The sequence below is a fragment of the Panthera pardus genome, unplaced genomic scaffold (assembly GCF_024362965.1).
Source record: "Panthera pardus isolate Hobbes unplaced genomic scaffold, ASM2436296v1 HiC_scaffold_4, whole genome shotgun sequence".
NCBI classification, from domain to species: Eukaryota; Metazoa; Chordata; class Mammalia; order Carnivora; family Felidae; genus Panthera; species Panthera pardus.
In genome coordinates, this window is record NW_026526969.1 from 17,453,314 (window position 1) to 17,476,189 (window position 22,876).

General features: G+C 65.4%; 1 long non-coding RNA gene across 3 annotated transcripts; it reads left to right on the plus strand.

Annotated features, from left to right (window-relative positions):
• The first annotated feature begins 15,208 nt into the window (after positions 1-15,208).
• LOC109259680 (uncharacterized) lies at positions 15,209-19,534 on the plus strand. 3 transcript variants are annotated; one of them, XR_002076734.2, is made up of 3 exons: positions 15,209-16,547; positions 17,325-18,598; positions 18,894-19,534. It is a non-coding gene; the product is annotated as an uncharacterized LOC109259680 (long non-coding RNA). The 3 variants fall into 3 exon arrangements; XR_008419149.1 differs by having other exon boundaries at positions 17,325-17,449; positions 17,959-19,534; XR_008419148.1 differs by having other exon boundaries at positions 17,325-19,534.
• The last annotated feature ends 3,342 nt before the right edge of the window (positions 19,535-22,876 follow it).

A 22,876-nucleotide genomic window follows, 5' to 3' on the forward strand; every position in this document is an offset into this window, starting at 1 on the left:
TTAAAAATTAGTAAAATACACACAGTCCTCAGATATCACCCCCGCCGTGGCCACCCGGCGATGTCTCCAGTACGAACCACTACGAGATTGACGGCCGGGTGTGAGGGTGGCCACGTGTGGGCCGGGGCCAAGTGTGGAGGCTGGCGCCGGCTCGCTCGTGCGTGGTCCTGGGAGAGCAGGGTGACGGAGGTCAGGCTGGGGGGTGAAGGCGTGGGGCCCATCCACACAGAGAGACGGGGCTTGGCCACACACCCTCAGAATAGGGTGAGGCGCTGTCGCCTGGACCACAGGCGTGGCTCTAGAGCCTGGATACACCTCGACAACACCGTGCTCGGTGACAGAGGCCAGTCCCCAAAGGCCACACGGTGTGCAACTGCAGACAGAGAGTGGGTGGGGAGGGGTGGGGAGGTGACTGAGGATGGGGGCGGAGTCGTATTTAGGGGGGATGGAAACGTCCCGGAACCTGATGCGCCCGATGGCCACAGACACTGTGAAAGTAGTAACTGCCACAGCACTCCTCACTGGAAAACGGCGGATCTCACCTCCACGAAGAAAATGAATTAAAATAGAACGGTTCGCAGCAGATGACTCCGGTTGGGGGTGACTCATCCAGACCGTTTGCATGGTGGTCACTTGAAGACAAATCTGACCTTTTCCAGAAAGTGGAAAGGCCAGAGTGAGGTCCCAAGGGCCCCGGAGGGCGGGAGGCAGACTTCGTGTGAGGGCAGAGAAGGGCCTGAAGCTCAGACCTTCCCTCTGCCAAGTGGTGGAGGCCGGCTCACCCTGCTGGGTCGGGGCGGGGCGGGGAGCTCTGGGTTTGGAGAAATAAAGGCCGTTGTCAGGTCCCGGCAGGTGGAGTCCAGGGGCCTGGACCATGCTGGGGGTGCACGGTGAGGAGGGGGAACGGCCCTCTCCTTTCCTGGAGAAGCTGGCTTGGAGAAGAGGTGGTGGGAGGCCAGGTGGCCTCCCTGGGGGCATGGGTGACAGCCCAGTGGGCGTCCTGGGGACCCTTCGCCCTCACTCCAGGGCCCCGTGCACTGTGTGAGCAGTGCAGACACGCCCCCACACTCATCCACGGTGGCCCGTGTGGCCCAGGGGTTCGTTCCTCCCCCCAGAATCACATACCACTCTGCGAGCAAGGGGCAGGCCCCGGAGAGATTTTCCAGGCTCCATGGAAAGAAAGCGCTTCCAGGGCCAGAGTCTGGGAGGGGCCAGGCGGGGCCGGGAGCCCAGACACAGCCCCCAGAAGGGGCTGGAGTGCCCGCCGGTCACCCAGAGTCTCACACGCCCCAGACAGCAACACCTGGACGCCTCACAAGGGAAACAGCCTCTGGAAAGTCCACCCACATAATATCCCTTTTCACTCTTCCTTGGCGATCGCGCCTCATTAACCAGCAGCAACCGAGGGCCATTTCTCCAGAGGCTGGTGGATCCCCAGGGGGAGTGGGGAGTCCGCGGTTCCCCAGCAAGGCGCCAGCCTGAGCAGCAGCCCCTGGTGCCCTGGGAGGCCGTGGTGTCTCAGGCAGGCTTCCCCGTCCCCAGCTTTCCCCGGGTGAGTGTCTGGGACTGGGGGCCCGGCAGGCACAGAGTGGGCCCTTGAAGGGGAAGGCGGGGGAGGAGAAGAAGCTTGCGGGGGGGGCAAGGGGACGGCACTGATCACTCAGGCCTCTCGCGGTGGGGGGGGGGAGCTGCCCCTGGCGGGGGCCACACAGCCTCTGCTCGCCTTTGCTCCCTGGGTGTGATTTCTCGCACTGTCACCTTGCAGGCACTGATGACAGCGGCCACCCACAGGAAGGACACTCATTCTGCTCAGGCACAGGCTTCTGATCTCCAGGCGGGGACTCTGGTCGAGTGCATTTTATAGGTGGGGAAACTGAGGCTCAGAAAGGTGCTGCATCAGGACTCCTGTGCGGTGGAAAGAGTTAAGAATCATCTCTCTAGGGGCGCCTGGGTGGCTCAGTCGGTTAAGCATCCGACTTTGGCTCAGGTCATGATCTCACGGTTCGTGGGTTTGAGCCCCGCGTCAGGCTCTGTGCTGACAGCTCGGAGCCTGGAGCCTGCTTCAGATTCTGGGTCTCCCTCCCTCTCTGCCCCTCCCCTGCTCACACTCTGTGTCTCTCTTTCAAACATAAATAAACATTAAAAAAAATTTTTAAAAACTCATCTCGGCATCTTGTATGCATCCCCCCTCCCAACCCAGCATTCAAACAGACAGGAGGTCCCAGGTCCCATCTGCCTGCCCCATCTCTGGGCCCGGGGACAGGGGGAGAAAATCAGGGCAAAGGGGTAATGGATCTGGAGGTGTTTGCCAATTGCAAAGCTCTAGCACCCAGGGGGTGATTATTATTCCCACAACACCTGGGGGCGATGGTCAGGGACAGGCGCTCTCATGGGCCGAGTGTGTCCCCCAAACCCCATGTAGAATCCCTAACCCCTAGTTAGGGTTCCTCGAACAGAACTGCATTTGAAGACAGGGCCTTTAACGGGGCAAGTAAGGTAAAAGAGGTCCCTGGGGTGTCTGTAGGAGATTCGGGCACAGGCACACAGGGAAGACCACGCAGGGACTCGGAAGGAGCCGGCCCTGCCCACACCTGGATCTCGGACTCCCCACCTCCAGAAGAGTAGGGAAATACATTGGTTGTTATTTAAGCCCCTCATCTGTAGTGCTTTGTCTGGCGGCCTGAGCAGACAGAAGCCACTAAATATTTTATTAAAATATTTGCAGGTCAAGTGCAGTGTGACTTAAGGCAGCCCGTGGCCATGCTCCGGGAGAGATTCCAGAAGCTTCTGTGTCCCTGGATGTCTACCCAGCAGCCCCTTCCCGGGGTGGGGGCGGGTGGCCCATCAGGGCTCCACGCCACCGTCTACACGGAGCACAGTGTGGACGTACACAGCGGCTGGTCCCACGACCGGCCCTCCCCCAGTCCAGGCCTTGGCACGGGAACCCCGGGCGAACGGCCGCGGGGAGGAGGAGCCGCCAGGGAGAGGTGGCCCCGGAATGTTCCGCCTTTGGCTCCGCGCCTGCCCGGCAGCGAGGCGAGCACAAGGTGAGTTTCACACTCCTGGGAGGTTTTGGTCCCCAGGCTTCTCTCCCCCCCAGAAGCCGTGAATGGACGTTTCATGGAGAAAGGCCCCATTATTTTTCCCCATGTAAATGTGACCGCTCTGCGTGGGCTCCAGGGTGGCTCACAGCCCTCCACAAACATCTCAGGGGCCCGGGAGCGCGGCAGGCGCGTGTGAACAACACTGCAAGCCCCCTGCGGGCCAGCAGGCCCCTGCCCCCCAGGCTGGGTCAATATTGATGCAGAGCAAAGGTGGCGCCAGGCCACGAGTAAGGAGCGTGCAGAGCCACCCCAGGGCTGCTGCCAGAGGCTCTGGCACCTGGGCTGGACAGAGCTCTCAGGCTGGGGCAGAGGTGGAGGCTGGGGGCAGAGGTGAGGACTGGGGGCAGAGTAGAGGCTGGGGGCAGAGGTGGGGGCTGAGGGCAGAGGTGGGGGCTGGGGGCAGAGGGGGGCTGGAGGCAGGGGTGGGGGCTGGATGCAGAGGTGGGGGCTGGGGGCAGAGATGGAGGCAGGGCGCAGAGGTGGAAGCTGGGGGCAGAGGTGGGGGCTGAGGACAGAGGTCGGGCTGGGGGCACAGGTGAAGGCTGGAGGCAGATGTGGGGACTGGGGGCAGAGTAGAGGCTGGGGGCAGAGGGGGCGCTGGGGGCAGAGGGGGACTGGGGGCAGAGTGGAGGCTGGAGGCAGAGGTGGAGGCTGGGGGCAGAGGTGGGGGCTGAGGGCAGAGGTGGGGGCTGGGGATAGAGGGGAGCTGGGGGCAGAGGTGGAGGCTGGATGCAGAGGTGGGGGCTGGGGGCAGAGATGGAGGCAGGGCACAGAGGTGGAAGCTGGGGGCAGAGGTGGGGGCTGAGGACAGAGGTGGGGGCTGGGGGCACAGGTGGGGGCTGGGGGCACATGTGGAGGCTGGAGGCAGAGGTGAGGGCTGGGGGCACAGGTGGGGACTAGGGCAGAGGTGGGGGCTGAGGGCAGAGGTGGGGCTGGGGGCAGAGGTGGGAGCTGGGGGTAGAGGGGGGCTGGGGCAGAGGGGAGGCTGGAGGCAGAGTGGAGGCTGCAGAGGTGGGGGCTGAGGGGGACTGGAGGCAGACCGGAGGCTGGGGGCAGAGGTGGGGGCTGAGGGCAGAGGGAGGGCTGAGGGCAGAGGTGGGGGCTTGGGGTAGAAGGGGGCTGGGGCAGAGGCGGGGGCTGGGGCAGAAGGGAGGATGGAGGCAGAGTGGAGGCTACAGAGGTGGGGCTGAGGGGGGCTGGAGGCAGAGTGGAGGCTGGGGGCAGAGGTGGGGGCTGAGGGCAGAGGCAAGGGCTGGGGGCACAGGTGGGGATTGGGGCTGAGTGGAGGCTGGGGGCAGAGGTGGAGCCTGGGGGCAGAGTGGAGGCTGGAGGCAGAGGTGGGGGCTGAGGGCAGAGGGGAGTCTGGAGGCAGAGTGGGGCTGCAGAGGTGGGGGCTGGGGGCAGAGGTAGGGGCTGAGGGTAGAGGTGGGGGCTGGGAGTAGAGGGGGGCTGGGGGCAGATGTGGAGGCTGGATGCAGAGGTGGAGGCTGAGGGTAGAGGTGGGGGCTGGGGCAGAGGGGGGCTGGGGGCAGAGGGGGGCCTGGGGGCAGAGGTGGGGCCTGAGGGCAGAGGTGGGGGCTGGGAGTAGAGGGGGGCTGGGGGCAGAGGCAGGGGCTGGGCCAGAGGGAGGCTGGAGGCAGAGTGGAGGCTGCAGAGGTGGGGGCTGAGGGGGGCTGGAGGCAGAGCAGAGGCTGGGGGCAGAGGTGGAACCTGGGGGCAGAGGTGGAGGCCGGAGGCAGAGCGGGGCCTGGAGGCAGAGGTGGGGGTGAGGGCAGACGTGGGGGCTGGAGCAGAGGGGAGGCTGGAGGCAGAGTGGAGGCTGGGGGCAGAGGTGGAGCCTGGGGGCAGAGGTGGGGGCTGAGGGCAGAGGTGGGGGCTGCAATGGGAACTGCAGGCAGAAGTAAGGCTGGGGGGCCTGGGTGAGCGCCCTGCCACCCCCCACACCTGGTTTTGCTTTGCCAAAGTCAAGGGGGGAGAATTTTCCTACCTTATTTGCCTAAGGCTCAGTTTGCAGAATATGCTTTTCAGGTGTGTAAGCGGAGGGTGGCCTCCTCCCCGCTGCCTCCAGGGTCCCAGCCCGAAGGGTGCCCCGCTGGTCCGGACCCTGCCCCTGCAGCAGCCCCTGACGGCTGTGGAGGGACGGCCTCTCTAGGGGGTGGTCATCCGGGCCCGAAGTGTGCGTTGGAGCTCAGAAATCAGTTACAACCCAGGGTCGTGGGATGGCCGGCCGGGCCTCTGGGTGGGCGCTGGGTCTTCAGGGTGGACGCGTGTGTCCGGTCAAGTTCCCGGCTTCCTGGGTCTGTCCACCTCCTCTTTCCGCATCTTTGCCATGGGCGGGAGGCGGCGGGCCGTGGCCCGAGGCTGCAGACCCAGGCGTCTCAGAGCAGGGGGCGGGGCGCCTCCTGGAGAGGCCCCAGGTTCACCGGGCTCCCCCTGGTCCCTGGGGCCTCCTGAACCCAACAGCTTCTCAGTTCCCCCTTGCTTACTTATGGAGACGGAGGGCTGGCTCCCTGTGAGGGTGGCCCAAGCTTAGTAGGATGGCCTGAAGTGAGGCAAAGTCTCTCTGTTCCCACCTTCCTTCCTCCTGCTTTCTGGGGGCAACGGAGCTGAGCCCCCCACTCTCCTTTGCCTGCCCGCAGCGCCATGGTGGGCAGGGGCTGGGACTGGGAGCTGGGGGCTGGGGGCTGGAGGCAGGGCAGGGGCAGGGCTGGGGGCAGGTGCTGGGGCTGGGGACAGGGGCAGGGGCTGGAGCTGGGGGCTGGAGGCAGGGGCTGGGGGCAGGGGCAGGGGCTGGAGCTGGGGGCTGGAGGCAGGGGCTGGGGGCAGGGACTGGGACTGGGGCAGGGGCTGGAGGCAGGGGCAGGGCTGCGGGCTCGGGGCAGTATCTTTCGTGGTCTCGTGCAGAAGCAACCACCCCTGGTTAGAGAGGGAAGTCAGCCTCGAATGAACGAGTGAATGAATGAATGAATGAATGAATGAATGGGTTTGCTGCGGAGACCCGAGAGGCTTCACAATGTCTTCTGAGAGGGGGCCAGCCAGCGATCGAGCCCACCCCTGCGGCAACTCCTATTGGCGGATTTTCTCGTCTCCAAAGCGGCCCTGCCAAGTGTTATAAAAATACAGCCGAGCGCCAGAGCGCTCATCGACGCACTTACTGCCTCGGGGTGAAAGGTTAAACAAATCCCTCCTCAGAATTTACTGCGCTGGCTTCTGCTTCGGCGGGGCCCTGCCGAAGGAGACGTATTTCATGCAGAAATACCTCCCCTAAGTGTTGGAGGAGGCAGGGGCCCAGCACGCAGAAGGCGGCTTCCAGATTTTTATGGAACAAAGGTAGCTATATAAACTCGCCAAAAACAAGTCCTTTACAGAAACCCGTTTGTAAAACTTACTTTCCAGTAACCAGTAAATCAGAGGGTAGGCTGGGAATTGCTAGTTGAAATGGGCAGTGGTACTTTTATTTTCTTGATTCTGTGCTGATTTGAATTTTTGGAAGACGGTGTGGGGAGGGAAGGGGGTGGCCCTGGGGGGGGGGGGTCTGTGCCCAGCCCACTGCCCGGTGAGCCCCGCTGACCTGCCCTCTGCCCTCCATGGGAATGGGGGGCATTGGTGAACCGCATACGGGATGGATGGGGCTCTAGCTGGGTGTGAGGTCACCCTGAAGGGCGCAGGCACGGGTGGCGTGAAGGGCTTGGCGTGTAGGGTGGCCAGGGAGCGGCTTCCCGCACCCACTGCCCAGCCCCGGGTGCCTGCGGAGGGCCCGGGTCCCGGGACTCCTGATGCGAACATGCCCCCGTCCAAGTGACACAGGACCTTGGAGGGTGTTCTTGTCCCCGTGGCAAGAGTGGCCGGCCTCCCCGGGCAGGACGTGAGTCGCCTCCTGAGCTGGTCACTCCTGTCCCCATCCACACAGAAAACGTCCCCCAGGGCTGTCCCGGCATTCTAGACTTGGCGAGCTGGCTCCCCAAAGCTCCCTGGGCCCTTTGCTCAATCACCAGTCATAAGGGGGCTTTGAGACCCTGGCCCAGAGCAGATGGCATGGACTAAGAGGGGAGGGTGGTAGAGACCCCGAGGGGGCCAGCCAGGGGGACTGGTGCCACTGTGATCTCCCCCATCCGAGTGGGGACACGCCATGGTGCCCGGGCAGCAGCCTGGGCCTGGGAGGCCAGAGAGGTCGGGTGGCTGAGCCACCACATCACGCCCCGGGCCTCCAGGGGACCTTCCTGGTGGGGTCTCACGCCTAGCGGGGAACAGACGTGTGATGATGCTTAGGTGGGGCGTCGGGGGGGGGGCTGCTATGGGGCTGGAGGAGGCTCCCCCAAGGCCTGGCCCCGACCTGCTCTCTGTAGGGCAGAGCCTCCTCGCCACAGGGGCTGGGGGAGCAGAGTCCCCGGGGGCTGCCCTGCACTGAGGCGGCCAGCGGCCCCACAAGGGCGTGAGTCATCACGGGCAGGCAGGGCCAGGGTGGCCTGGCAGGGAGGGCCCGGTGGGCGGGGGCCGTGCCCCTGTCTGGCCAGACGGGCCGAGTCTCCGGCAGGCGCCTGAAATAACTCTCGGGGCGTCCAGCAGCGGGAGGAGGGTGTGGACGCCAGCAGGACGGACGCGCCGGTAGCCGCGAGCATGGGTGCCAGGCCAGGTAACCAGAGCCTGGCCCGGGACACCCCTCTGGCCCAGGCGCAAAGCTGGGGGGGCAGCCCCCCTCCCCAGGGCCTCCACATCCTCCTCCAGCTGCCGCAGGAACTTCTGGGCTCTGATGGAAACCTAGCGGCTGTAACTCCCTCCTGCCTCCTTCCCTAGGGCCCTGGGGGGAGGGGCCCTCGACGCTCTGCACCGTCTCCCGGACCCACCTTCCAGAGGCCGCAGACTCTCAGCAGGGACCTCCAGCCTGGGTCCCGCGGACCCTGTCACCCAGTGCACCCGTCTCCATCCACAGCTGGCAGGTCCTGGCCGGCGCCCCGCCCTTGCCCCCGCCTCCCGGCACAGGGCATTAACGAGGGGCCTGTGTCAGTGTCCTGGGGCCACCGTAATCATTCCACACAAATGGGGCAGCTGAAACAACAGCAAGCTGTCCTCTCCCCGCTCTAGAGACTGTCTTCCCTCTGCTTGTCTGCGTCTCCCTTCCGACAAGGACCTGAAACGTTAGGTTCAAATCCACCTAAATCCGGGATGGCCTCATTACGCCTGTGAAGACCGTTTCCCAGTGAGGCCACATTCTGTGGTTCCAGTGGACACGAATATGGGGGGACGCTCCTGAACCCAGTGCAGCGCCCAGTTGTGACCCCTACACTTGAGGCCCAGAGAGGTGAGCTCCCCGGTGCACAGCCAGGTCCACAGGGGCCTGTGGGTGGGAGGGGTCCCCCCAGGCGCTCTGGGGAACTAGGCGGTTGGAGGTTTGGCTGAGCGCCGGAACAGGGGCTGGCCAGATGGGGAGAGGGGGCCGTGCCGGGAGGCTCCTGACGGGCCAGGCTGGACCAGCACCCCCAGAGCCAGGCTCAGAGAATGCCCGCGGGAAGGCCTTTGCGCACCGAGACAGATGTTGGAGTGAGGCTGGCCCAGGGCGGCCCCAGTGGCTGCTACAGTTGTCTGAGCCTCTGTCCTTCTGGAACACCGTGGAGGTCACATGCCCATGGCCAGGACAATGAGCATGTGGCCTGTGGGGAGCTCTTGGACAAGCGGGCAGGACACCCATGAGGAAAGTGAGGGTACAGGGGTGGGGGTCCTGGCTGGCACCTCAGGCTCAGCTGTTGGCCAGCCAGGCTCGGCTCCTGTCACACTCCTCCAGGTGGCCCAATGCCCCTGTCCTGGACTGGGTCCAGCATGTCCTCCCCGACGGGCCTCCCTGGGGGAGGGGGCATCCAGGGCCTCAAAGTCGAGGCCACAAGAAGGCCAGTAAGAGGCATCCGTGGTGCAGAGGGGCCTTGGAGGACCCTCTGGCTGTAAATGCAAGGTGCCGGGGGCCAGACAGAGGTAACCCTGTGTTAAATACACTGCCCGCCAGCAAGGGGTGGGGGACACCCTGTGGAAACACGCCAGGGCTGTGACCCTGAAACCAGGAGGCCTACAGCAATCCCATGTGTGGGTGGCGGGGAGGGAACCAGGCAGGCACCACCAAATGTGGGGGATGAGCATACAGGCCACCGGCAGTTTCAAAGGCTCTGTTAGGCCAAGGGTGTTTCCATGTGGGGACCACCTGTGTGTCCCCGTGGCCCCTTCCTTTGGCAACAGAGCCCTCACCCTCCAAAGGAAGAGGAATGCAGACAGGTGAGGCCAGCATTCACAGGCTCTGGCCTTACTGGCCTTATAGCCTTACTGGTCTCTGGGCGTCAAGGGGAGATGGCAAGAGCCCAGTTTGTCCCAGTCTGGCTCTGAAGACAGGGATCCCAGAAATATCGGGCAGTGAGCAGACTAGAGCCAGGGGCAGCAGGCCCTGCCCTGTGGGCACGAGGCTCTGCCCCACGGGCACCAGGCTCGGCCCCCATAGGCAGTGGACTCTGTCCCATGGATAGCTGTGGGCAGCAGGCCCCTGGGCACCAGGCTCTGCCCCATAGGCGCCAGCTCCCCCCACCATAGGCACCGGGCCCCACCCCATGGGCAGCAGGCCCTGCCCTGTAGGTGCCAGGCTCCGCCTCCATGGATATAGGCTCTGCCCCATAGGCACAGGCCCCGCCCCCATGGCACCAGGCCCCGCCCCCAGGGGCACGAGGCCCCGCCCCATAGATGTCAGGCTCCACCCCATGGGCACCAGGCCCCGCCACACAGGCACCAGGCTCCGCCCCCATGGGTACAGGCTCTGCCCCATAGGCATAGGCCCCTTCCCCATGGGCACCAGGCTCCACCCCATAGGCAGCATCTTCTGCCCCATGGGCCCCAGCTGTCAGAGCCCCCAAGGGGCCGTGGAAAAGTCGCAGGGGACTGAGGTCAGAGGCCGGAGGGATGCAGCTGACAGCGGGTTTAGACCCTCCTGCCTCTTGAACGTGGATAGAATAAGTTGCTGTCATTCGAAGCCCCCGTCTGGGGTCCTGGTTACTGGACCCTGGTCTTACAGTCTCCTACAGCTGCCGCTGTTGCCAGCCCTGCTCTTCTCGACCACATGCCTCCAGTCTGCCCTCCACTGCGGGCTCCCCGACGGTCTCCACCCACATCCAAGGCCCGTTCTGCCCCGTGCGGGTGGCTCCCACATGTGGCTGTCCCGGGGGGGCGGAGGGAGAAGCTGGGGAGAAGCCGTAGGGGGGAGGTGGATGCTCAGGGGGCTAGGGGCCCTGAGCGAAGGAGCTAGGCGCCGTGGCTGGATCAGGTGTCTGTGAGGCCAGTGCACGACCCCATCCCCCCTCCCCGCTGGCCAGTGGCCTCATCCTCCTCCTGCCTTGGGTCGGACAACCCAGTGGCCCGCCTTTCCCCAATGGGGTTGCACCTCTGGGGCGACAGGCGCCTGTGTCTTCTCTGCTTGAACCCACTCAGCCGGCCGCACAGAGCTAGGCGCGCAGTAGGGGCGAAAGAGCCTATTAACCTGACTTCCCCCTCGGATGCGTATTTAGCGGTGCCCACACCGAGTGCCAGGTGCCCGCACTCAAGGGGGATGTTTACAGCACTGCCTGTAAGCGGGCCCCATGGTTGAGAACTGTGAGCACAGAGCCCGACGCGGGGCTTGAACTCACGAACCGTGAGATCATGAGCTGAGCCGAAGTCAGACGCCAGGAGCCCCTCAAGTCTGTTTCAAAGGGAGTCTTCCCGCGGCAGGTTTCCAGCGCCCATGGGCCCTCTTCCCGGGACACGCGGGGAGAACACAGACCTGGGGCCAAGAGAGATTCTCCTCCGAGGCCCCTGAGGACCTCTGGGGGCCCCATTTCTGGGCGATCGGGACCACGCTCGCGTCTGCCCTCATCTTGCGCACAGCCCGGAGCCCCTCACCGGCAGGCGGGAGGGGGACAGCCCGGGCAACTCCCCAACGGGGGCCGCGCTGGGAGGAACAGGGGAAGAAGGTGAACTCGGGTGGAAAATCGGTCCTCGGGGCGCTGCGGTGGCCGTCACGTCCCCAGGAAGGTGAGCGTTACCCCGGCACCGCCAGGCGGCATCTGTCTGCCTTTCCCCGAGGCAATTCCATAGCCAAGCAGCTGCTTGCACGCTCAGGGAACACGGCAGAGACACACGTGGGGACGCGCACAGGCGCACGTGTGGGCCACAGATCAGCGCGCTCAGCTCCTACTTGTCCTCCCTGCCCGCTAATCTGCCTCTGGCACAGGTGCGGGCCAGCAGCGGGGCGCCCGCTCTTCCTGCCCAGAATGCCACACGCCCCCCACTCCCCTCTCGGCGTCTGGGCCACCTCAGCACTGCTCCCAGGCTGTTCCAAGTTCCGGGCAGCCCAGCACAGCCCCATCTTTGCTGAGGACCTGTAGCTGTGGGAGGAGCTGGCCGGGAGCGGGGTGGGGGGTCCAGACTCAGCAGGGGTCCCGCCGGCTAGGGGTGGGGGGCTGCAGCTGGCAAGAAGTCCCCTACCGCACCTGCGTCTGACAGGTGGCGCCTACCGTGCCCTGGGCTCTGGGGCCGTTGTGCCCGGAGGCAGGGCGCTGGGTCCGGGGTCAGCTCGAGCTCTGAGCAGCTTTGAGGCCCCGGGGGGGCCTCTGTACCTCTCTGGTCTTGGTTTCTCCTGGTGACCCAGGAGGGCTCTGGGGTGAGAAATGGACAGTGGCTGGTTTGGGGGACCCGTCCACCCTGCAGGGCCCTCAGGGCCCCCAGGAGAGCCGGTTCTCACCTGATGAGGTGTGGGCCCAGGGGACGCACCCAGCTGGGCCGCCAGGTGGGGGTCGCAGCGGCCCGAGGAAGGAAACCAGCCAGGAGCCTGGATCCCTCCGGGCCTGACACCGTGGACGTGACTGTGATTTATGGTCCCGGCACCCGCCATGCACAGTTCTCCTCAGCGGCCTCCTGGCTCCAGGGAGAGGTGCAGGTGGGGGTCTGGGTCCAGGCTGGGTGGGTGTCCCAGTCCCCTCTTGGTCCCTCCCTGCGTTTTGTCCACAGAACTGAGTGGGCGAGCCGTCCCTGCAGGGCCGGGTCCCGATGGGAGCCTCGAGCTGGTGACCGCTGGCCCCTCTTAGCCTCAGTCTCCCCACCTGAGCGCTGGGGTTATCTGGAGCGCAGCACAGGCTGGAGGGCAGGGTTCGGTGAAGGCACGACCCCAGCCCGTCCCGGCGCCTGAGAGGACGCCCTGGTTGCACTCGCGGACACAGCTCTGGGGCGGACTGTGCCGGGTCCGGGCCCACTGCCTGCGGCCACATCTGCTGCCCAGGGTCAGCGGAGGACAGCTGCCTCCAGGGCCTGGCGTGGGGCCGGCAGGCTCGCCTAGCCCTGTTGAGGTCCCGCAGGCCCCCCATGAGCCCTTGGGCCTCGGGCCACAGTGGACAGGCAGCCTCAGAGCTCTGGGCACCTGGTCGGAGCCAGCTGTCCATCAGGGCGCGGCAAGCAGGGCGCGTGGCCCCTCCGGCCCCTCTGTGGAACCTTCCGTGGCTGTTTTCCTGGATCCACACCGTGGCCTGGGGCTCTGGCCACGTTCCTGGGGAATGTGGGGAGACGAGAGCGTCTTAGTTTCCGACCGCTCCTGTAACAAATCCCCGCAAACCCAGTGCCTTAAAACCGCGACATCGTGCTCCGTCACAGTCCACGGGTCTCCTGGGGCCAAGGTCAAGGTGTGGGCGGCACTGGCTCCTGGAGGCTCCAGGGGAGGATCCTGTGTCCTGCCTTTTCCAGCTTCTGGAGACACCGCCTCCTCCGGGACCGGGTCCACCCCCCCCCCCACCCCCGGCCACCGTGTCTCCCTGGCCCCTCCTCCGCTCTGAGGGTCCCCTGATGGCCCTGGGAGCAACTGGATGACCCGGGTGAACCCAGCTTGCTCAGCTGACTAGCGAACTCAAGCCATCTGCCGCAGAGTGCAACATGCCCCCCAAGTGGCAGGACCCCCAGCCCCTGTCCTCTGTGCCCTTTGCTCAGGGCATAGTCCACGGGCCTCGGTACCGTCAGAACTGCCTCCTTCTCCCCCAGCTGAGCCCTGGAGACCCGTGCTCACGCCCAGAGCCTGCACTCGGGCCAAGAGTGGTGCCTCGTGCAGCCCCTCCCCGGCACAGGGCCGAGGCCTGAGGCATAGCCTCCCAGCACTTTGGGGGAGTCCCCTGAACTTCCATTTGCCCTGGGGCTCCCCTTTCTCAGGCCAGGGGGCGGGCTGGGGAGCTGTTAGGAGCTCTGCCGTCAGAGGCCAGAGCTGACCATCTGTCTAAGCTCCAAGTGTGGTCACCGCGGGGCCAGGGTTCAGCTGGTGGGTGAGTTCCGTGCATCCCCTCAGCAGAGGGGAGCTGGGTACAGCCGGCAACGTCTCTCCCTCTGGGAAGGGGCCTCAGGACCTTCGAGTGTCGGGACTCCACCTGGGAGGCCCTGGGCTGGCACATCGCCTGTGGGCTCCTTGTGATGCTGGATGTGTAAGAATCCCAGCGCAGAAGTTTCCAGAAAGAAAAGTCAAGCAAGATGCAGGCTGCAGGGGAGCTCCATCCACGCCCAGAAAGTTCGGTCCGCACCCCAAGCTGGCGGGTCTGAGGCCTCCAAGTGGGCGTTGGCCATGGGACTGGGGAGAGTTTGTTCAAACCCCCAGCGTGGGTTTGCTTCCGTGTGAACCGGGTTGACCGCTTGCATGTTCAAGGGCCCCCCCATCCAGGCCACCAACAAGCTCTAAACCCGTTTCACAAAATCACGGAAACGCTCTTCAAACTTGAGTCAGGGAGCCGCGTCCCTGTGGGATGAGCCCCGAGTCGTCCCGCGGGGCGGCCCCCGATCCCCCCTCTGTCTACAGGGCCCAGCTCTTTTCTGCCATGGCCGCACCAGCCACGCACAGGGTCCCACATCCCACGTCCTCGCCAATGCTGGTTGGCCTGTTGGTGGACCGTGGCCGTGGTGGGCGTGGAGTGGCACCCCTCGGCGGGTTTGCCGTGCGTCCTCTGACGGCCAGTGACGTTGAGGATCTTTCCATGTGCTGATTGGCCGTTTGTGTATCTCCTCTGGTGAAATGCCTGTTCAGATCTTTTGCCCATTTTTAAAAATAAGATGGCTTGTCTTTTGGTGGTGAGTCGTAAGGGGTCTTTACATATTCTGGATACTGGTCTTTTATCAGACAGGTGATTTGCAAATATCTTCTCCCACTCTGTGGGTTGTCTTCTCACCGTCTTGATGGTGTCTTTTGAAGAACGAAACTTTTTAACTCTGGTGAAATCTAATGTATCTGTTTTTTCTTTTATTGCTTATGCTTTTGGAATCTTTATTCATTTTTATCCAAGTGCAAGGGATACATTTTGCAAGGTGCCCGAGCCCTTCATGAGCAGGATGGCGGGCAGGATGTGCTCAGCGTTGGCACAGACCATAGTTGTCTTCGAAGCTGAGGGAGGCCAAGGCAATCAGGGAAGACTTCCTGGCGGAAGAGGCTGGTCCTTCGCGTTGCCGGGCTGGGACCTTGCCCCTTCAGCACGGTGGGGGCTCCTTGGTGTGGAAGTGGGGCTGAAAGCCCCCCGCCCTTGGAGCCCAGATACTGGACAGTGAGCAAAGAGCGGCAGAATGCGGGGCTGGACGCACACAGGGTAATTAATGTTGACTTACAGAAGCTGTATTAAATTGGATAGAAACTGGCGAAAATGGGATTAGGGAAGCAGCCGAGCCAAGAGCACACAGAAGGAGAGCACCCGGCCGCACTCTCGGAGGCGGGAGAGCGGGAGCAGGCGCTGGACATTTCTCGGTGATCACGTCATGTCCGAGGCTCCAGGCTCGGCCTCCCCACGCCCCCGGAGGGGCGGCCAGCTCTGGGCCGGGAGGATGGGAAGGCGGCTGCTCCCCTCCCTGTGACCGGCTTATCTGCGCTGAGCTCACTCCAGTCGGAGGATTAATTTGGAAACAATTAAAATTCTGTGCGAAACCAGCAGCAGGCCGGCAGGCACGGAGAGCTTTCAGCACCGAGGCGGGATCCAATTAGTGTGGATTAAGTCGGCCGCAGACCAGCAAGCAGGGGACGGCTCCCAGGCAGGGCGGCCGGGGCTGGCTCTCCGGTGCCCGGGGCCCCCACGCGCACCGACGGCGGCCCAGCCGGGCCCACGGCAGGGTCACTGCAGGCCACGCCCGCGCTGGCGCCTCGTTCGTGCAGCTGTCCTGTGCGGTCGCCCATCCCGCGCGGGCCTGGCCTCCGGCTCTGTAACGGCTGGTTCGGGATTTCTGGAGACATGGTCAGTCTTTGTGGGCCTGCTGGGACGCTCCCGGCTGTCTGGCCAGCAGGCGGCAGAGGTGACGTATGGTGAAAGGCGCGGGTCCTCAGGCTCACCTGCGGTCCAGGTGTGTGAGGACCCAGCGAGGCCACCATGGAGCCGAGTCGTGGAACCTTCCCGGTTCGAGTGAGGGCCTGCCGTGCAGACACAGCCAAGGGGATGTGGGAGCAGCTGTCCTCGACCAGTCGTCCCGGAGGCCCCCTGGGGCCACGGTGGCTCGTCCATGTGCCCCGAGGCCCCAGGGACTTGGGCCGGGCACCGGGCTGGGGGCTTGGCGCTTATCCTGTCCGTGGGCAGGAACCCCGCGCAGCCCGGTGCCGGCCCCGCCGAGGGGCAGAGGCCGTGTCAGAGCCACAGGCCCACGTTGGGGAAAAGGCAGTGGCACGGTGTCTATCCTGCCAGGCCTCCACACGCCTCCTGGACGTCAGGGGCCCGGGTGGCCAGCTCTGTGCCAGCACTGGCCGGAAGCACAGGGACACCCTCCGACGGCATTTCCAGCCCCGCGCTCAGCGCGCACAAAGTGGGCGCGTCCGTGTGTCGGGGTGCACGAACACGCGAGCTGGTGGTGTCGGGGGGCCAGGCAGGCTGAGGGTCTGTGTGCACATGCCTCCTTCCCACCGCAGGGCCTGATGGCATCATGTCTCGGGGAGGGGGCTCTGCAGGCGAGGCATGTGGGCGCAGAGGGCCGGGGAGCCCAGACGCTGGCCTCCTTCTTGCTGTCCCACCGCCGCCTGTAGGGGACCACAGAGCTGGGAAGGGGCGCTGCTCATGGGTGCGGGGGCGGGGGGGGGAGAGGGCCTGGTGGCGTCACAGCGACCCGAGCGGGGAGGGCCGGCGGGCGACCCATCCGCAAGCGGAAGACAGAGGTGGAGAGGTCAGAGCGGGAGGGCCTCCTTGGACTGCAGTTCTGCGTGTGCTAATGAGCTTGAACTCTGGCCCCACTGCAGCCCGCCTGGCGGGGTCGTCCTGAGGCGGTGGCGTTATCGGTTCCCCAAGACTCCGGCGACCCCCAGCCGTCTCCGTGCCGTCTGGGGCCAGACGCGGACGCCCGCTTCCAGCCGGAGCTGAGAGGTTAACACCGCTGGCAGCCTCCGCAGCCAGTGCGGGCGCTAGAGCACGGAGGGCCGACCTAGCAGCCTGCCCCCAAGGTGGGGGAGGCCCGGTTAGCTGGGGGCTCGGGGAGGCTAGGCGACTGGCCCCGGCCACGGGCAGCGGGGGGCTGGGTGGGCCATATGTGACCCAGCCTCGCTCACGGGGTGGAACTGGGCCATATGTGACCTGGTGTCTCCCTGAACCCAGAGGGAAAACTGGACTCTGCTGCTGGGACCCCAGGATCTGCCTCCGAGCCGGGGCATCGGGGGCTCCCCCAATTTCCACGGGTGTCTTTGCCCCCGGGGCCGTTGAGTCACCTGGGCTGGAAGGGCTGGTGCCTCACCTGGCCGTGACCTTTCCCGGGGGTTTCAGGTGAACTTAGTAAACTTCTCCTTCTGGGTGAATTCCCCAGCAAGGTGACGGAACTGGGGTTTTCCTGGCTGGAATGCGGGGCTCGTGCAGGGGTTCTGGCGACAGCATCCTGTGCCGCAGGGATGGCCTCCGGTGACCGATGGCTGCCCTGAGGGCTTCAAGCCCCCCAGATCTGCGTCAGGAGGCTTGAGGCGGCTTGTCCTGGTCCCAGAAGGTGCCCCACACTGGCCAGGCCCCCTCAGTCAGCGCCCCCACCGTCTTCCCTCCCAGTGGGAGCTGGTTGCCTCTGACTCCCGCCCCCCAGAGTCATCTCTGTGCACCCCCTGGGTCTGACGGACAATCCAACCCCCCGGTCGGGTTGTGGCAGCCTCAGCTCTGGCTCCTCCCCCCCTCGGAGCGGGCGCTGGGCGCCTGGCCACGGGGCCATGGGTCCCAGGGGCTCAGGGTCAGGGAAGGGTGTGTGGTTCCTCCCAAGGAACCCCTCCCAGGAGGCTGGATGAGGAGCTGAGTTCACTTCCTGATTTGCCTGGAAAATACCCTTGGAATCCACTTGGCAAGTGGCCGCAGTACCTTTGCGGGAGGACATTTCTTCCGCTTGCAGTGAGAGCACACACAGCACGGAGGCCCCTCCCGGCTGGACACACAGGCTGGACTTCCCTGGGGTGACTCATGGGTGCCCGACTTCCCCTCTGCCCGGGCCAGGGGCGAGGACGCACAGTGGGTGCCCAGGCGGCTTCCCCGGGGGCAGGAGGGACCGCCGTGGGGACACGCCAGGCCAGAGATGGTGCTCTTGCTTCCTGGGGGACACGATGCATCTGGGGGCGTCCCGGAGCCCCTCCCCAAGGGGCGTCTGGAGTGGGAGGGCCTCTCGGAATAGTCTCTTCTTGTCTCTCCCTCAGCCCCGGACGTGGGGCTGGAGCTCCTGACCCAGCATGGCGGCCCAGCTTCCTACAGGATGGCCTGGCGGCTGAGATGCAGGGGACAAACGCAGGGTGTGCCGTATGGGGCCTTCTGGAGCCACAGCCTGAGGGGCTCCGGTGGAACAGACAGGGGAGGAGCCATGCCATCTCCCCGAGCCTGTTTCCTCACCTTCGAACCGCTCACCGCAGCGTAGGAATCCAGGCTCAACACGGGGAGGTGGCCGGTGCTGGCCTCTTCAGCGGGTCCCTTCGGTCTCTGTGCCTCAGTCTTCACCCCTGAGAAGTGGTCGCCTACCCTCGCGGAGGGCAGAAGATGCTGCGTGATCACCGCGTGTGCAAGAGACGCCGTGCATGAAGGATGCTCTCGTTACAAATGTTAATGAAGGAGGCAGGGGGGACTGGTGCCCGGGTCTGGGGACAGCCTCACCCCACCAAGCTGGCGAGACCCTGGACCAGGGGCCTGGGCCCTGAGCCTCTGTCTCTTGATCTGCAAAAGGCGGTAGCTGCATCCGTTGTCCACAGCACGCCTGGGATCCAACGAGATGGGCACGTGCTGGGATGACATTTGTGTGTGGGTGATCAGCCCGGGAGGCACCAGCGTTGTCTTTGCCCGGATTTCCCCCCCAGAATGTGGGCCACGGGCCAGCTGGACGTCACCTGGAGGGGCCCTGGATGGAGACAGCCTCGGAGGAAGGCCGGGCCTCTGTGTGGAAGTCCGCTCTGCCCCACAGCACGTCCTGGGCTGCAGTTAGCTTCTCTGTCGCTGCCCCGAGGGCAGATGTTGGGAAGAGATCTGGCCTTCCGGAGCTGGAAGCACCAGGACGCGCAGGTGGGGTTTGGAATCAAGGCACAGCACGAGCTAAGTGCTGTCACCACTGACGTTAATCAGGAGTCGGAGAACCCCAGCCGGGTGACGAGTGGCCTATCGCTGTGCCTCAGTGTCCCCTCCTGTGGAGGGGGGGCAGGGCCCACAGGCTGGAAGGACAGCCGTCTCAGCTGGCCGTGCGCACGGTTGAGGGCACCGCGGTGATCCTAGTGCGGGGGCCCGGGGTGGGGGTCCCAACGTGGCCGTCGGCCGCTGTTGGGGGAGAAGTGACTCCCGCTGTGTCTTTGCTTCCCGGCAGGGCAGCCAGAGCAGATGATGGCATCCGACGGGTAAAACGAGCCCATCGGGTGAGGCCCAGCTGGACGCAGGTCACAGGCCCGGACGCCTGATACCCCTGAGAAGACCACCTTCCCCCCCGCTGTCACTGAGCCGTGTTGCCGTGGAGACGGCCCCTGCCGGGCACAGAAGACGCCTTCGGAGCGGGAGGTGGGCAGGCGAGGGTGGCAAGGGCAGCTGGGGGCAGGGCGTCCACGTGTCTGGGGAGCAGGACAATGGCTGCTGGCCGCTGGCCCCTTCAGAGCAGGCCTGTGGCGGTCAGTTTCCCTCCCAACTTCTCCCAAACATGTGAGCTCGCTTTGTGAGAGAACCAGACACAAGGATCCTTTTTCAGAGGATCACCTCCTTTCTTTCTTTTTGAAAAGTCAGAGGCCACGGCCGCCTGGGTGGCTCAGTCAGCCAAGTGTCCGACTTCGGCTCAGCTCACGATCTCGCGGTCCGTGAGTCTGAGCCCCGCGTCGGGCTCTGTGCTGACAGCTCGGAGCCTGGAGCCCGCTTCCGATTCTGGGTCTCCCTCGCTCTCTGCCCCTCCCCCGCTCCTGCTCTGTCTGTTTCTCTCTCTCTCAAAAATAAACAAACATTGAAAGAAGTCGGAGCCCTTCACAGCCGCAGTGATGGCGGGCTGTGGGCGTGCTGGGGCTGGCAGGGCCCACGCCCTCGGGCCCTGCACTCACCAGCCGCCCCGGGCCACCCAGACGGGGTGTCCCAGACTGAGAAGGGGTGTCATGTGTCCAACCAGACAGGGGCACATCACGCTTCCCCCACGCGGACCTCAGGCCTGTCCCTCTGCGACAGAGGCCACTGGGGTCAGCCTGGGGGAGGGGAGAGGGCCATGGGGCTAGCGGGCTGCTTCTCTCCGCGGGGACGGGAATCTTCGAAACGCTACCGTGGGGTGGTCGCGTGTACCTGTGAGAATGCTGGGAGCCCTTCGGGTGAGCGCGTCAAATGGGTGAATTTCTGGCCCTTGAGAACCGTTTAACGTTGTCAAGCGTCCCATCGATACTTCCTGCACTCAGCACGCGCTGCGAGGCCACTCCGTTGGAGGCGCTGGGTCAGGGGTCCAATTTGGGAGGATTGACAAGGGCTGGCCCCGTAACAGCGGGAACGTGCTTACCGCCGCGGAGCTGTGCGCCGAGCAGTGGTTAAAATAGGACATTCCGAGACGTGTGTGTTTTACGCACCGAGGAAGGAAACACACCTGCCCCGAGGAGGGCTCCCCCCACCCCGTGCGTGCGGCCCTCACCTGTCCACACCCGGACCTCCGGGCCTCCCCAGGCCTGACCTCGCGGGCGGGTTACGGAGCCACTGAGCACAAGAGCACAGCCCCTTCCTGGGGGCCTGGGGTTGGAAACCAGTGCACCGAAGGGCCGTGCCGTGGGCTCTCCGTCGTGGAAGCAGGGGCCCTGCGTGGGGCCCACAGCCCCTCTCTGGACGAGGCACCTGCCTCTCGAGCCTGAGGGGGGCCTTTCTCCCAGCGACGTGGGGGGAGAGAACAGGGCCTCCGTGAGAGACCCGACCAGGGCGAACGACCGGTCTGCCGAGGGGCCGGCGCAGGAAATCAGGGAGACCTTGCTGCCCCCCTGTTCTCCCAGGGGGCAAACCTGGAACCTTCTGGAAGGCTTGGCCTCCTTGCCCCGTGGGGTTTAGCTTGGACAATACAGACAGCGTCGGCCAGCCGAGCTGCTGTGGTCATGCTCCCATTTCCGCATGTTGGGGGACAGCTGGCGGGCTTGCAGGCACCCCACCTGGAGCGGTGGGCCCCCCCCCCCGCCGCGTGAGCCGCAGCCCCAGACTATCCACCCGACAGAAAACAGATGGCCCTTCTTCCTCCGGAGCCCGTGGACCGCGAGCCCGGGGAGTGCTCTGCACCGGTCCAGGGAGGCCGGGACCCCCGCTCCACAGTCTGAGACGCATCAGCGTCTCCGCCCAGGAAGGAAGCCAGTGCACCTCCCCCTCTCCCGCCTTCCCGCCGGAGGCACAGCTATTGCCCCCCATATGCAGCTGCCTTCTCCGCAGACCCTCGACGACCCCCTTCCCGACAGGCCAGGGGAGGCTGGCCGCCGGGAGGGTGGGTGCAGTTGTGTCCGCTTGGCACTGTGGCCACCGGGTCCTCCTGTCACACGCCTGGCCCCAAGCACGGTCGCCTCTAACCCCAGGCCCCCCGGGCTCCCCTCTGGGCTGGCACGTGGGCCCCTCACCTGCTGGGTCCTGCCGTCCGAGCTTCTCCCCTGGGGCCTCTCCCTTCTGACCGCCCCCCGCCCCGGCCGCCTCCCAGCCACCCCAGGAGCATCTCCTGAGCCCGGCCGTGTGCCCCAGGGAGAGGGCCTCTCTCCCTCCAGCCACGCTTGCCCCGGGGTATCCAGCGGCCCCTCTGCCCCCTTTTAGCATCCTCGGTCTGGACGCAGGACCCGGGACGCCGCCAGCCCGCCCGTCAGGCATTGCCGACGGTTTCCTGACGCCAGCCTTCCCTTCACCTCCTGGGATGCTGTGCAGGGTGTCTGCAAAGTTCACGGCTACTCAGAACCTCAGAAAGTGACCCTGGAAATAGGGTCTTGGCAGATGTCACTGTGTGATCGGACAGAGTGGGGCAGACCCTAGGTACAGAGATCGGCTTTGTCGCAAGAAGAGGAAAGGAAGGCGCGGAGGCAGAGGCCGGGGGATGAGGCCACAGGCCGAGGGTGTCGGCCACATTCGAAGCTGGATGGGCGGGAGGGACCCTCCCCCAGGGCCCCAGGAGGGAGTGCGGCCTCTGACTTCTGGTCTCCAGGCTTGGTGGGGGGGGGGGTTCGGCCGCCACGGGACAGGAGGCCGCTTGGCCCACCGGGGTCTGTCCACACGGCTGGATGGGATCTGGGCCGTCGGGTCTGAGCGTGTCCATACTCCGCTGGGCCCTGTGACGCAGGCGGGGTGAGAGTGGGGGCGCGTGAGGGCCTGGGCGTCACCCCCGTGCCCCTGGCAGCATCTGCCGGGCCGCTCCAGACCTTGGCTCCCCCGACACTCTCGGGTCCTCTTGGCCTAGACGGGGCCTCCTGAGGGGCGCCCGGCTTGGCCCCGACAGCCCACTCCCTGGGCGGCGGCTGAGCGGCTCCTCCTGTTTTAAATTGCCGCCTGGTCAGGTTCCCACTGCCCCCCACCCGGCGGCCCCCCTGGCTTGGCAACGAGATTGTCCTGGTCTGTTTTTCCAGCGGGCGTGGGCCGGGTGGAAAATGACCTCAGAGGGTGGGGAGGCCCGGGAGGCCCGGGGGAGCTCAGAGGGCATCCTGGGGGGACGGCGGGCTCCCCCACGGCGGGCCGGGCCGGGGTCTGCCTTCCAGCACTGTGCCCAGGGTGACGTAGGGGTCACCCGCACTCTCAGCCGCCCCGGAGGCCCGCTCGCAATGCAGCCGTGTCCGGCTCCTGTCTGGCCCTGTCCCCCGGGCCGTGTTGAGGGAAGTCTGTCCGGAGGAGGCGGGCGGTGGGCTGTGCTCCCACAGCCTGGACACCCGAGCACCAGCCTCAGCCGAGGAGGAGGGATGGACTGTGCCACCTGCTCGGCGGGGCTGCGGGGCCACTTAGCCATTTGGATGGTGGGGTCTGAGGCCGTGGCTCCGGGCGGTGGGTAGGGGCCACACGGCTCGGGGACAGAGTGATGGCATTGATAAGAACGGCCCTCAGTCAAGGGCCTGCCGGGAAAGAGAACTCCCTTCCCCAGGCATCTGCACCACAGGGAACCGAGTGACCCCGTGGTGGGGTGCAGAGGAGGGGCGGGGCGTGTAGAGACGGGAACGAGAGAGGGTGGAGAGGGCATCCCCGGCCTCCCCCATCTCCAGGCTCAGCCCCCCGGGGCCTGGGGCTCAGAGAGTCCGCGGGGGACACCCAAGAGAGGGGCCTGAGATGAAGCCAGGAGTTGAAGCCAGGTGCCCAGCCTCGGTTGCCAGGTGGACACGGAAGGGACAGACCGCCCCG